This window comes from Triturus cristatus, chromosome 3_1 (genome assembly GCF_964204655.1).
Source record: "Triturus cristatus chromosome 3_1, aTriCri1.1, whole genome shotgun sequence".
NCBI lineage: Eukaryota > Metazoa > Chordata > Amphibia > Caudata > Salamandridae > Triturus > Triturus cristatus.
In genome coordinates this window covers 493417229-493427298 of record NC_140583.1, presented here as the reverse complement: position 1 = coordinate 493427298, position 10070 = coordinate 493417229, and positions in this window count along the sequence as shown.

The window sequence follows — 10070 nt, the reverse complement described above, 5'->3', positions numbered from 1 at the left end:
TCGCTAGATTTCGAACCAGGGGCAATAGAGAACGTATTCTTAGGGATGCACTACATAAAGTGAATTCCGTGCCGAGAACCAAACTGTTACAGGAGAAGGCCACAAATAAATCTAATGGATTGCAAGTTTAGGATGGTGACTACATTCTCAGGCAAGGCCGGGGAGCTTAGAACCAATTTACCGAAGAACTGGAATTTTCTAAAAATGGACCCGGTCATTGGAACAGATATTCCAGCATTCCCAATGCTAACCTTCAAAAAGGCCAGGGCATTATGGGATTCCCTCACAAGTAGCCATCTGAGTATAGCAGTACCAAAACCATTTGGGAATGAACTACATGGGTTCTTTCCGTTTGAGAGGAGCAAAGCCTGTGCAGGCAGCAAACTAGTCTTGTCATACGAGGTACCAGGCTTGAAGAAACCGAGAATGATCAAGAGATTTATTACATGCAGCACATCCTACACCGTGTATTGCTTGAGTTGCCCTTGTGGACTTAAGTACATTGGGAGTATGATGCATCAAACCAAGATGAGCATCTTGGAGCACACAAGGGCAATCAAGAATTGTGACCCGTCATACCCAGTCGCAAGACCCTTTATGGCCAAGCACAGTAGTAACAGGGATCGCAACATTTTTTGCCCTAGACCATGTACCAGTGCACCCTAGTGGAGGGGACAGAGTTACCAGTCTGAGGAGACTGGAATCTAGATATATAAATAGACCTTCAAACAAAAACCCCGCAGGGTTTGAATAGCAATGAAGAGCTAGCTATACATCTGGGGGATTAGCTTTTGTATGTGTGAATTATGAATCTGAAAATATATATAGAAAAAAATACACAGTTGCTAGGTACACGATTTGTTTTCATGGATTGAAATATAAGTGGTTCTATAATGTCTTTTGAAAGTACTGCCATAAATTTAGAAGTCTTCTGATATTTACTGAGAAAAATTAAGCATAATGTTTATTGTAGATTGTAAGGTATAGCATGATTCTCACCCGTGGGGTATAAGTGTTGATGGATTATGATGAACAATGACCGGATTAATGAATTGATGCTTTAAACATGCTGAAACCTTAAATTTTTTATGTCAAGGGTATGGTGCTTATTCAGGGAGAGGTAATAATACATCACCCCTCATTCCAGACTGCTGGTAGCAGTGCAACTAGCCTATATAGGTGAGGGGCATGGAGGTAGTCGAGAAGTTTGAAAACAGTATATTGCATTAGTATAACCTTGACAATTGACTGTGGTAGCCTTATTTTGGAATGTGGTTTAAAGGCATAGGTTTATTTGCCCATTTGAGGGCGGAAGCAGATGAATTAGACTATTTTGATCACACTTTTGTATATTGGAAAACAAAATAAGAGATGGTCATGCGATTGTTGAATGTATTATGTCAACAAGTATACATGTATATCTTTAACTTGGAATGTTAGCTACAAACAGTCTAAAATGAGAAATATATATTTGAATAACTGGATTTTGCATGTTAAAAGATGGTGTCACGATTTTGTAAATTTCTGGTCTTTCTTCAGTGTCGATTCCCATGTCGGGATATCGGAAGTGAGTGACAAATAATGGCCGTTTCTGGCACGCCTGATTACCATCGAAGAAGACGACTGCTGAAATGCGTCTGGTTGCAATGAGAGTCTGTGAATAAACTACGTTTGGACTCGCCCCGTGAGTGCTCCGTTCTTTGTGCTTCAAGAGTGCGAGGTTGGCAGCTGATATATATACATACGAGTATACAATAAAATACCTAGCTATATACAACATGCGCATATATGCATATAAATATATTTAACTATACCTTGATGGGATCATTAATTTCACGTTATTTGGTGCAGAATAATTATAAATCCCTATGTTTTATTACTGCGCCCTTGATGGGGGTAAAATTGAAAGGAAAACTGCATGCCCGTATGTACCAGACTATATGTAGGCCTAGGCCATTTGCTTTTGGGTATGAGCCAAATTTAATCTGTTCTTGATCCAGTGTACCTGGTTTTGTTGGTGTATAAGAAGTTTAACATAATATATTAACCTCCCATCTCCACCTTAGAGTTTGTAGAGGCTTAGCAGGTAACGCTACAATATTGCGTGTATTTATACCTTGTAATATGAGGTCCCTCCTTTGCATTGCATGTTGCAATACTATGCAGCAAGTTTATTAAATTTCTTGAATTTGCCGCAGTAACTGGTAAATAACAATGTTATGCGTCAAGTTTATAAAAATGTCATGAAGTTACCACAGTAACTAGTAAATATTGTCATAGTACCAGCAATAGTGTGTTATATAGGGCCATACAGTATTTAACTGTTCTATAGCATCAGCTGTTAATAAATATTTTGCAACCTAAAGTAAAAAATATGTCCCATAAATATTGTATGTGTTCTGTATCCTTCTTAGTTAATCACCTATGAAACATGGTAAATGTAGCACGTGTTAGTGTGAGTTTTAGGCACCAGGATAGTGTAGTTGTGAACTGTTGCTTTATAGTGAACTTGTAGGTTTTGATGGACCCATAGAATGCAAACGGTTGCATTTTTTCCCCCTATAAAGGTGTGTTTTAATCTGCCTGAGAGCCTTGGTCAAAGAACGGTCTGTGTTGTTGCAGTGGCCTCACTGCTCTGTTCTGCTTGTGTTGAGGAATGTGCTTCCTTGAGATAAGCACAAGTTTTATGGGGCCCCTTTGCTCTACCTGAAGAATTCCTGGTCTTTACTTTTGAAGTGGAGTGTGGGCGGGGGTTTTATGACCCCTCCATCCGTTTGCTTAGAAACCTTTTGCAGAAGTGAGCTGCATCTGGTGCTGTGTTAGAAGTGTTGAGCCCAGATATTTACTGTTTGCAATAAACAAAGAAGGCTTGTATTTTTGAGTCGAAATCATTTGATGGCTTATTGCATGTTTTTTCGTTGATGGGGGAAAACATTTTTGGGAGGCTTCTCCTGTGAAAGCCTGGATATTGTACAAATATACCTTAAATCCTTTTTCAAGTAAAGAAAAACACCCCTGTTTTTAGGTCTTGCCTAAGCCAGCGCATGCGCTGGTCTGGCGAGACATTTAGTAAGTGAGCTTTAGAAATACGACCACACGCTTTTGCTTGTGGCCTAGAGCTTGCGGTTACACGCGTTGTGACGCGCACAGGCCCCATCTGGCTTTCCGTCATGGCTCATTAAGTGCTCGCGGCACCCTTACAGCACGCAATCACTTTCATTCGCACCACACGCGTGCTTTTTTAAATTTCCTTTATGTGCGTGTATGGCTTTCCTCTCGGCCTATAGCCGCCGCTTTCCCTCAGAGCCTCCTCTCCGCCCCCTCTCCTGCTGCTCTTTCACACCAGCCACCTCACATGCTCTCCACTCTGCCGTCACAAGCTCACTCCTGTACCTTAATCTTCTTACTGTCCCTCAGTGCCACCTCATTTGCACCCTCCTACATTGCTCTTCCACACCACCCACTCACCTTGCCAGCCCCCTCTTGTGCGTTGATCTCCGTTCTCTCCCCAGTCTCCTTGTTTGCCCCTTTCTTCTCTCGCCAGCCTCCGCATGAGTCTTCCTCTGCCCTCATGAGCTCTCCCTCACCTGCCTCCTCCCATGCCCTCTACCCCCACCCTCTCGCTCGAGCTGCTTGAAATGCCTCCTCTCCTTCCCCATGCTCTGTCACAAGCCTTTGTCCCCCCAGTGTCCTCTCTACCAGCCTCCTCCTTTCCCCAGCGCTCACTCCCCCCCACGCCTCGCTAGCCTCCTCCTATGCAACCCCCCGCTCTCACCATCCTCTCCCATGTCGTACTCTTTCCTCCCACTGCTCACCCTCTCTAGCCGCTCCTTTTCAATTTACCTCGTCCATTGGTTTTCTTCAGTAGCCTTTTCCCCGGATCCCTCCTTTTGCACCAACCCAGACCTCCCTGTATCTCCCCCTCCCCAGCTGTCTACTTTAACCTCCACCCTGCCTCTTGTGCACTCTCCCCTTTGTGGCTCCCCCTAGCAACCCTCCTGACCAGACCGTGTCAGCACCCATCTTTATCTCTCGCCTCAAACCACTATCCCTCACAAACTTCGTTAGGACCTCTTGCCCTCCACCTGCTCTCATGTGCCTCCCTCCTCCTTGCCTCCATCACATACTCCATGGTAGAAACATCTATTCGCTAACTCCGCCCACCTCAACACACACCCTCACCTTCACACCCCTTCACTCTATAACCAGGTGTTCATTTTCATCGTTTTACCAGAAGTCTCTCCCCTGGTTTCCTCCACCAGACCCTTGTGGCCCTCTTTACCCCTAGCCTCTTTGACACCTGTTGTGCCCTCCTCCACTCCATTTCTTCAGCCCCCTCCTCTTTTGAACACTCATTCAGGGGAGGATTCCGCCAAATATTTTCTGTCCCATTTTATTTTCATTCTTCCCCTTTTCTCACCCTCCCATCTGTCCCTTTCACCAATTTAGCTCCCTCCTGATTTCTTTACATGCACCTGTCTTTTGTTATCTGTCTCTTTGCTCTTCTCACTTTTCTTCTCGATTTTTACCATTCCTCCCCTCTTTCAATGTCTCCATTGTCTCTTAACTCACTCCTCCCGACCCCTTACCGTCCACACTTCCTTCATCTCCTATTGTACCTTCCCCTCTCACTCCTCCACATTTTGTATCATTCCCTCCTCAATCTTTGCCTTTATTTGCATCTATCCTTGAGTCCCCCCACCCACCCTCTTGCCTCCTCACTCAGCTTCTCAGCTCTTTTTGATATCTCTGAACCCTCCTCTATACCCCCCTCTACTTTAGCTCTGTGGCTCTCCCTCCACCACCCATTCTGTTACCACCTCCTGTGTTTATCCCACTTTATTTCTTTCTCGCTCTCTACCCTTCTTCGCCTGTGTGCCCTGCTCTTTACACCAACACCCTTTACGCCCCATTATGCTCCCCCTTTTTTACAGCCTACACCTGTCCGGTTTCCTCTTGTCGCACTTCCTCCTTTGCCTGCATTCTCTCCTCTTTTCTCGCAAACCTTCTTCAGCAGTTTCACATCCGTATTCTCTCACTTCCACCTCTTTTCTCGGTTTGATTTCCCTTTACATCTTCAATTAATGAACCCATACACCTTCCCCTCACCCTCACGCCTCCTGCCCACTCATGTTCACTCAGTCTTTACTTCCACCCACAAATTCCTACCTCGGCCCTGCCTTTCCTCTCTTGACCCATCTCGGCTTCCTTACAACCCCCAAGGTCTCGCTCACTTCCACAGCCATAGATTCTTTCCTCGCCCACTTCACAACCCTCAACTTCCCCGAAACCACTCTGCACTACCCGTTTATCCCTCTCCCTGAAAATGTATTCTAACCCTCTTCCCTCCCACACCCCCTTTCACTGCCCTCCTGTACTCATTTGTCTCAGACACCAAAATTATTTGAGTCCTATCTTGCCTTCACAGCCCTGAGTGGGTCCCCATCTCACTTCCACGCCCCTCATACGCTCCTTCCCTTGTGCATTAATGCCCTCCTTTTACTACCCACCCCATCCTCACTGTGATACTTCGCCTCCCTCATTCCTCGTCGCCTCCTTTCCCACACCACATCCTTCGTACACGCCCATTCCTTCCTTCACTCACCTTCCCCCCTTTACTCTTCATTCCTTGTTCCGCCAGCCATCGATCACACCTGCTTCTTGCCCTCTTTCTTCCCCATTTCTCTCCCACTGAGATCCACTCATCCCTTTTCCCCCCATCATACTTACCAACTCCACGCCCACTCATTCCTTCACCCATTCTGTGTCCTCGGTGTTGTATGTGTAGCACGTGCTCTGCGTTTACCTTGTATTGTGTACTTTACTCTGCGTACTCTTCTTCTGGTACTTGATTGACCAGGATGTATCCGTTTGCTAATGTCCACATTGATGGAATAAATGTATCCCACAATTTACAGCATAAGCTACACTTTTTCTCACGACTATTGTCACACTTCGAGCGGTGTGAAGATAGTAAAATATTTAAATAGATTTGCAGATAAAGGAGTGGAATGTAGGTGGAACACGAGCAAAACCCGTTTAAAAGAACATTTTTAACAAGCATTGGCATAGCCAATAGGTCTCGCCTTAGGGACCTTCTAAATATTTAGCCATGCAACAGGTGTTGTTGCATCAAGGATATTGTGCTGCAAAACTAAATACTTATAAGGTCCCAAAAGCGAGACCTATCGGCTATGTCAATGCTTGTCTGTTTAGTTTTCCCCCTGTAAGCTTAGTGCACATTGGAGCCCTAGCCATTTTAGGAACGGAAAGAAGATTTGGGATTCATTTGTTCCCAGACTTGTGTGCTGTCCTGTCTGGAAGAGGCACTATACTGCGTTTCAATCATAGTACAAGATAACTATGAAAGTAGGTTTCAAATAACTGAACGAACACACAAGTAATGTATAACCGGCACATTGACCCATTGCCGGAGGCACAGCATGGTAGATGTGCTGTGCGTTTTTAACGTAGTGCAAAACTATGAAAAATATGTTTGAAATAACCTAAAGAAACACATGTACTGTAAAAACCAGCGCATTGACACATTGCCAGAGGCGCAGCATGGTAGATGTGTTGCATGTTTTGAACGTAGTGCAAAACTATGAAAAATAAGTTTCAAACAATTTAAAGAAACACCAATGTGGTGTGTAAACCACATATTGACACATTGCCTTAGGCGCCGCCTGGTAGAAGTGCTGGATTTTTCCAACCTTGTAATGAAAAGCGGCTATGTTGCTTTATTTAAAATGTAAGCTAGTACCTGGAGCCATTCATCTGTGCTTTGCTCATATATTTTATATAAAGGAGCAAATTCTTACCTTGTTGTCAGATGAACCATCAGCTCCTTGCAGAAAACACCCCCAAATACCTGGAGACTGTATTTAGCCTTCGAAAAATGTACTTGCTCTGGTGCTTGAGAAACCAAGTGAGCAGCACCCCAAAAAAAAGGCTTGCCTGCTCGAAAACGTACCCCCTCATGCAACCTTCCTTGGTACCAACTCTCTCTCTGGAGTTTCTGGTGGGTTCTTCTTCTTGCCTGCGTCTGTTGCTGTGTTTTGTCTGACGTCTTCAGTGCACCTCTGAGCTCCATGGCAGAAAAAATAATCTGAGCTTGCACACGCGCACACAAAGGGGGTTGTAGCCTCACCACAAGGATCGGGTTTCACAACCATCCAACAGAAGAAGAAAAAATGAAAAAAAAAAAAAGCACTTTCCGACTCCAACCACTAGATGGCAGCTATGCACATTTTGTGAATCTAGACGAAGTCTATGCTGCAAAATTGGTCCGAAGGGTTCCCCAGCTGCTGTGATTCATCAGGTGTTCAGGCTGCTCTCGAATGGGAGCTATTTGATGCTGAATGATCAAGGTTGCTGCGGAATTGAACCGTGTATCGCTGATCTAGTGGCGGTTAATTCCATTGTGACTTGTTGTACACAAGTACTTTGTCCACCTGCCTGCACAGTTAGGAAGGCAGCACTATGGCCTATGATAAAAATTTCCAACACATGGTTTGATTCTTTAAGCAAACTGAAAGCCATGCTTTTAAAAAAAAGATAAGCCCTTAACTTTAGCCAGAAGACGTTTGATCTCCAGGTTGCAAGGTCGTCTGATAGACACTACACTCCACACTAACTTCCTGCTACATTTTGGGGAGCTGGTCTACCGTATATTTAACATATCTGATACAAAGGAAATAGTGCACTTTTTTAATGTTCGGCTCTGGTTTGGCTAGCACCTTTCAGATGATTTTTACCATCTTTCAGACAATTTCCATACACTGTGTTGGGAAGCATTTGGAGTGCTTCAGCTTGCCCTGCTACTTGTGGGAATTCTGATTTAAATTGTTCTGCTCTGCAATGGACATCCCAGGTCAAACCGGAATGGAGACAGCACTACTGGTGCTGCGTTGCTGTGAGCGCATGGTATTCTGCTTCGGCACACCTCTGCTTAGAGAACAAAATGAGCATGGTTTTTTATCCTTCAGGCCTGTTTGGCTTCATTGCATACAACCGGTCTTCCTCTGTCTGCTTTGCAGCCAGCAATGTGTCCTGGATACATGTCTTAGATTGGAATTCGTTGGGCCACCAGACACTGAAGTACTGATGGACCCCTTGAAGGCCCATGCCTACTGCTGCCCCCAGTTTATTCCATGGAGGATGAATGCATTCTTAGAGCCACCCTGGGATGCTTCAGCTTCTGGTGATGTGAACGGCTCTGCTGGAAACTTATGGGGTACAACGCCTCTCTCAGGGGCTGCTGTGGAAACTGGATGGACTCACCTTTGCTCCATAACCTGTTACCAGGAGTGACTCTAGAAACGTCTGCAGGTAACAGTAATGTTGCATCTACTACTTGGAACACTGACAATTGGATCCGAACAGTCTGAGCATGACCTAGCAGAACTTAAAATGCCCTGTCAGCGTCAATGGGCGGCATTGCTTGCAGTGGCGGCTCATATGGGGGCATGGTGGGGGATGAGGGGGTTGGGTAAAAAAAAAAAAAAAAAAAAAAAAAAAAAAACAGCACTTGCCTATCCGCTGCCTCACATCCATTCTTATGTCGAGGACGCTGCATCAGGAGATACCAAGGCTCCCAGTCTGTCCCAGCCAATCATGAGGCTGCTGATCAGCAGATTCGTGATTGGTCTGAGCCCAGTGGTTCGGCGCTTAGCGAGGGAGTGGAAGCCTGGGCATGTTCTCCACTGAGGCTGTAATGCAGCCTGGGTGGAGAACATGGAAAGTGTGCATGATGGTTTGACCGGCTCGAGACAGCCGGCCAAATCGTCTTGCCCACTTACATGCACATACCACTCTTCTTCCTGCAGCCCCACTCCCCTAGCGCCTGGAGACCCTCACAGGTGAGTAGCCGTGCTTTAAAAAGCCGCTGATCCCAGACAATGGTGCACAATGTTACAAATCCATTGGTTTGCAAGAGTTGCCCGTGCCACAGATGGCCCGGTCCTTCACAACAAAGAAATCCTAAGCTTACTCTCTTTTACTGCAAATAATGTGTTCTGTGGCCTCACTGAAGGACCCTCGCCATTTAATGCCAGCTTCATAACTGCAAGGCCACATTAAGGAATATATCCAAAGGTAGCTTGTATGCTTCCTGTAGGCAAGCAAAGAGACTTATGTCATCTTGGACTGTAAGGTACTTACCCACACTGTATGTGAACTGGTTGGTCCCCATTTCACTATGGATACAAATCCTTATCAGTTGTATTCACTTGCTTAGAGACACTGGATGCAGAGATTCCCCCACAAGCAGAATGATTCAGTGGAAATATACCATGATCAGCTTTGTTTAGATCCAATCAACTGATTACAATACTTTGGCCTTTTCTGTGTGGAAACAATTTGGTCTCTTTATAAAAACAAAAATGAACCAAAACTGCTTTTTTCGAAGGCACCATGGCTTCGAGTTCTTCGGGATTACAAGTAGAAATTCTTAAGGCTTTAAGGACATTTTTAAGGGATGCCTGCTTTTAGATTATTTTACATCTGCTTCAAAGTTTTTTTTTTTTTTTTTTTTTTTTAACATGCATATAATGGCTTGCAGATTTTTTAGAAGGATTCAAGATAGGTTTTGGATGTTTTAAGGAGTAGTTTTTTTAAATACGTTTATATACATGCTGCTGGCTTTATAGATAGCTTTTAGGCATCAACCCTTAGTAGGAGGAGTGGGTGTTCCATTCCCGAACTAGGCCCATGTAGCGAAGCAGCTTATTTCTTACATCGTCCGATTTTTCAGCGGTAACCTTTTGTACATATTTGCGTGTGCGACAATGATGGATTAGTTTCCCTGAAACTAAAACTTGTTTACACATCTAGCTTGCACAACATTAACACAATGCCCTGATGATCATGTACAAGGTCTCATTTCGCACTGCGTATGAATGTCATCTCTATCCTCATCCAGGGCCATCTACATATCCATAACATCCCTAATTTATACGCACATTGCAAGGCTGCTTTATATTATAAAAGATGAGCACCCCAATAGATTAGCAGAGGAGGTACTCCAGCTGACAGAGGTCTGTGCATGCTGAGAATTCACAAAGCAGCGG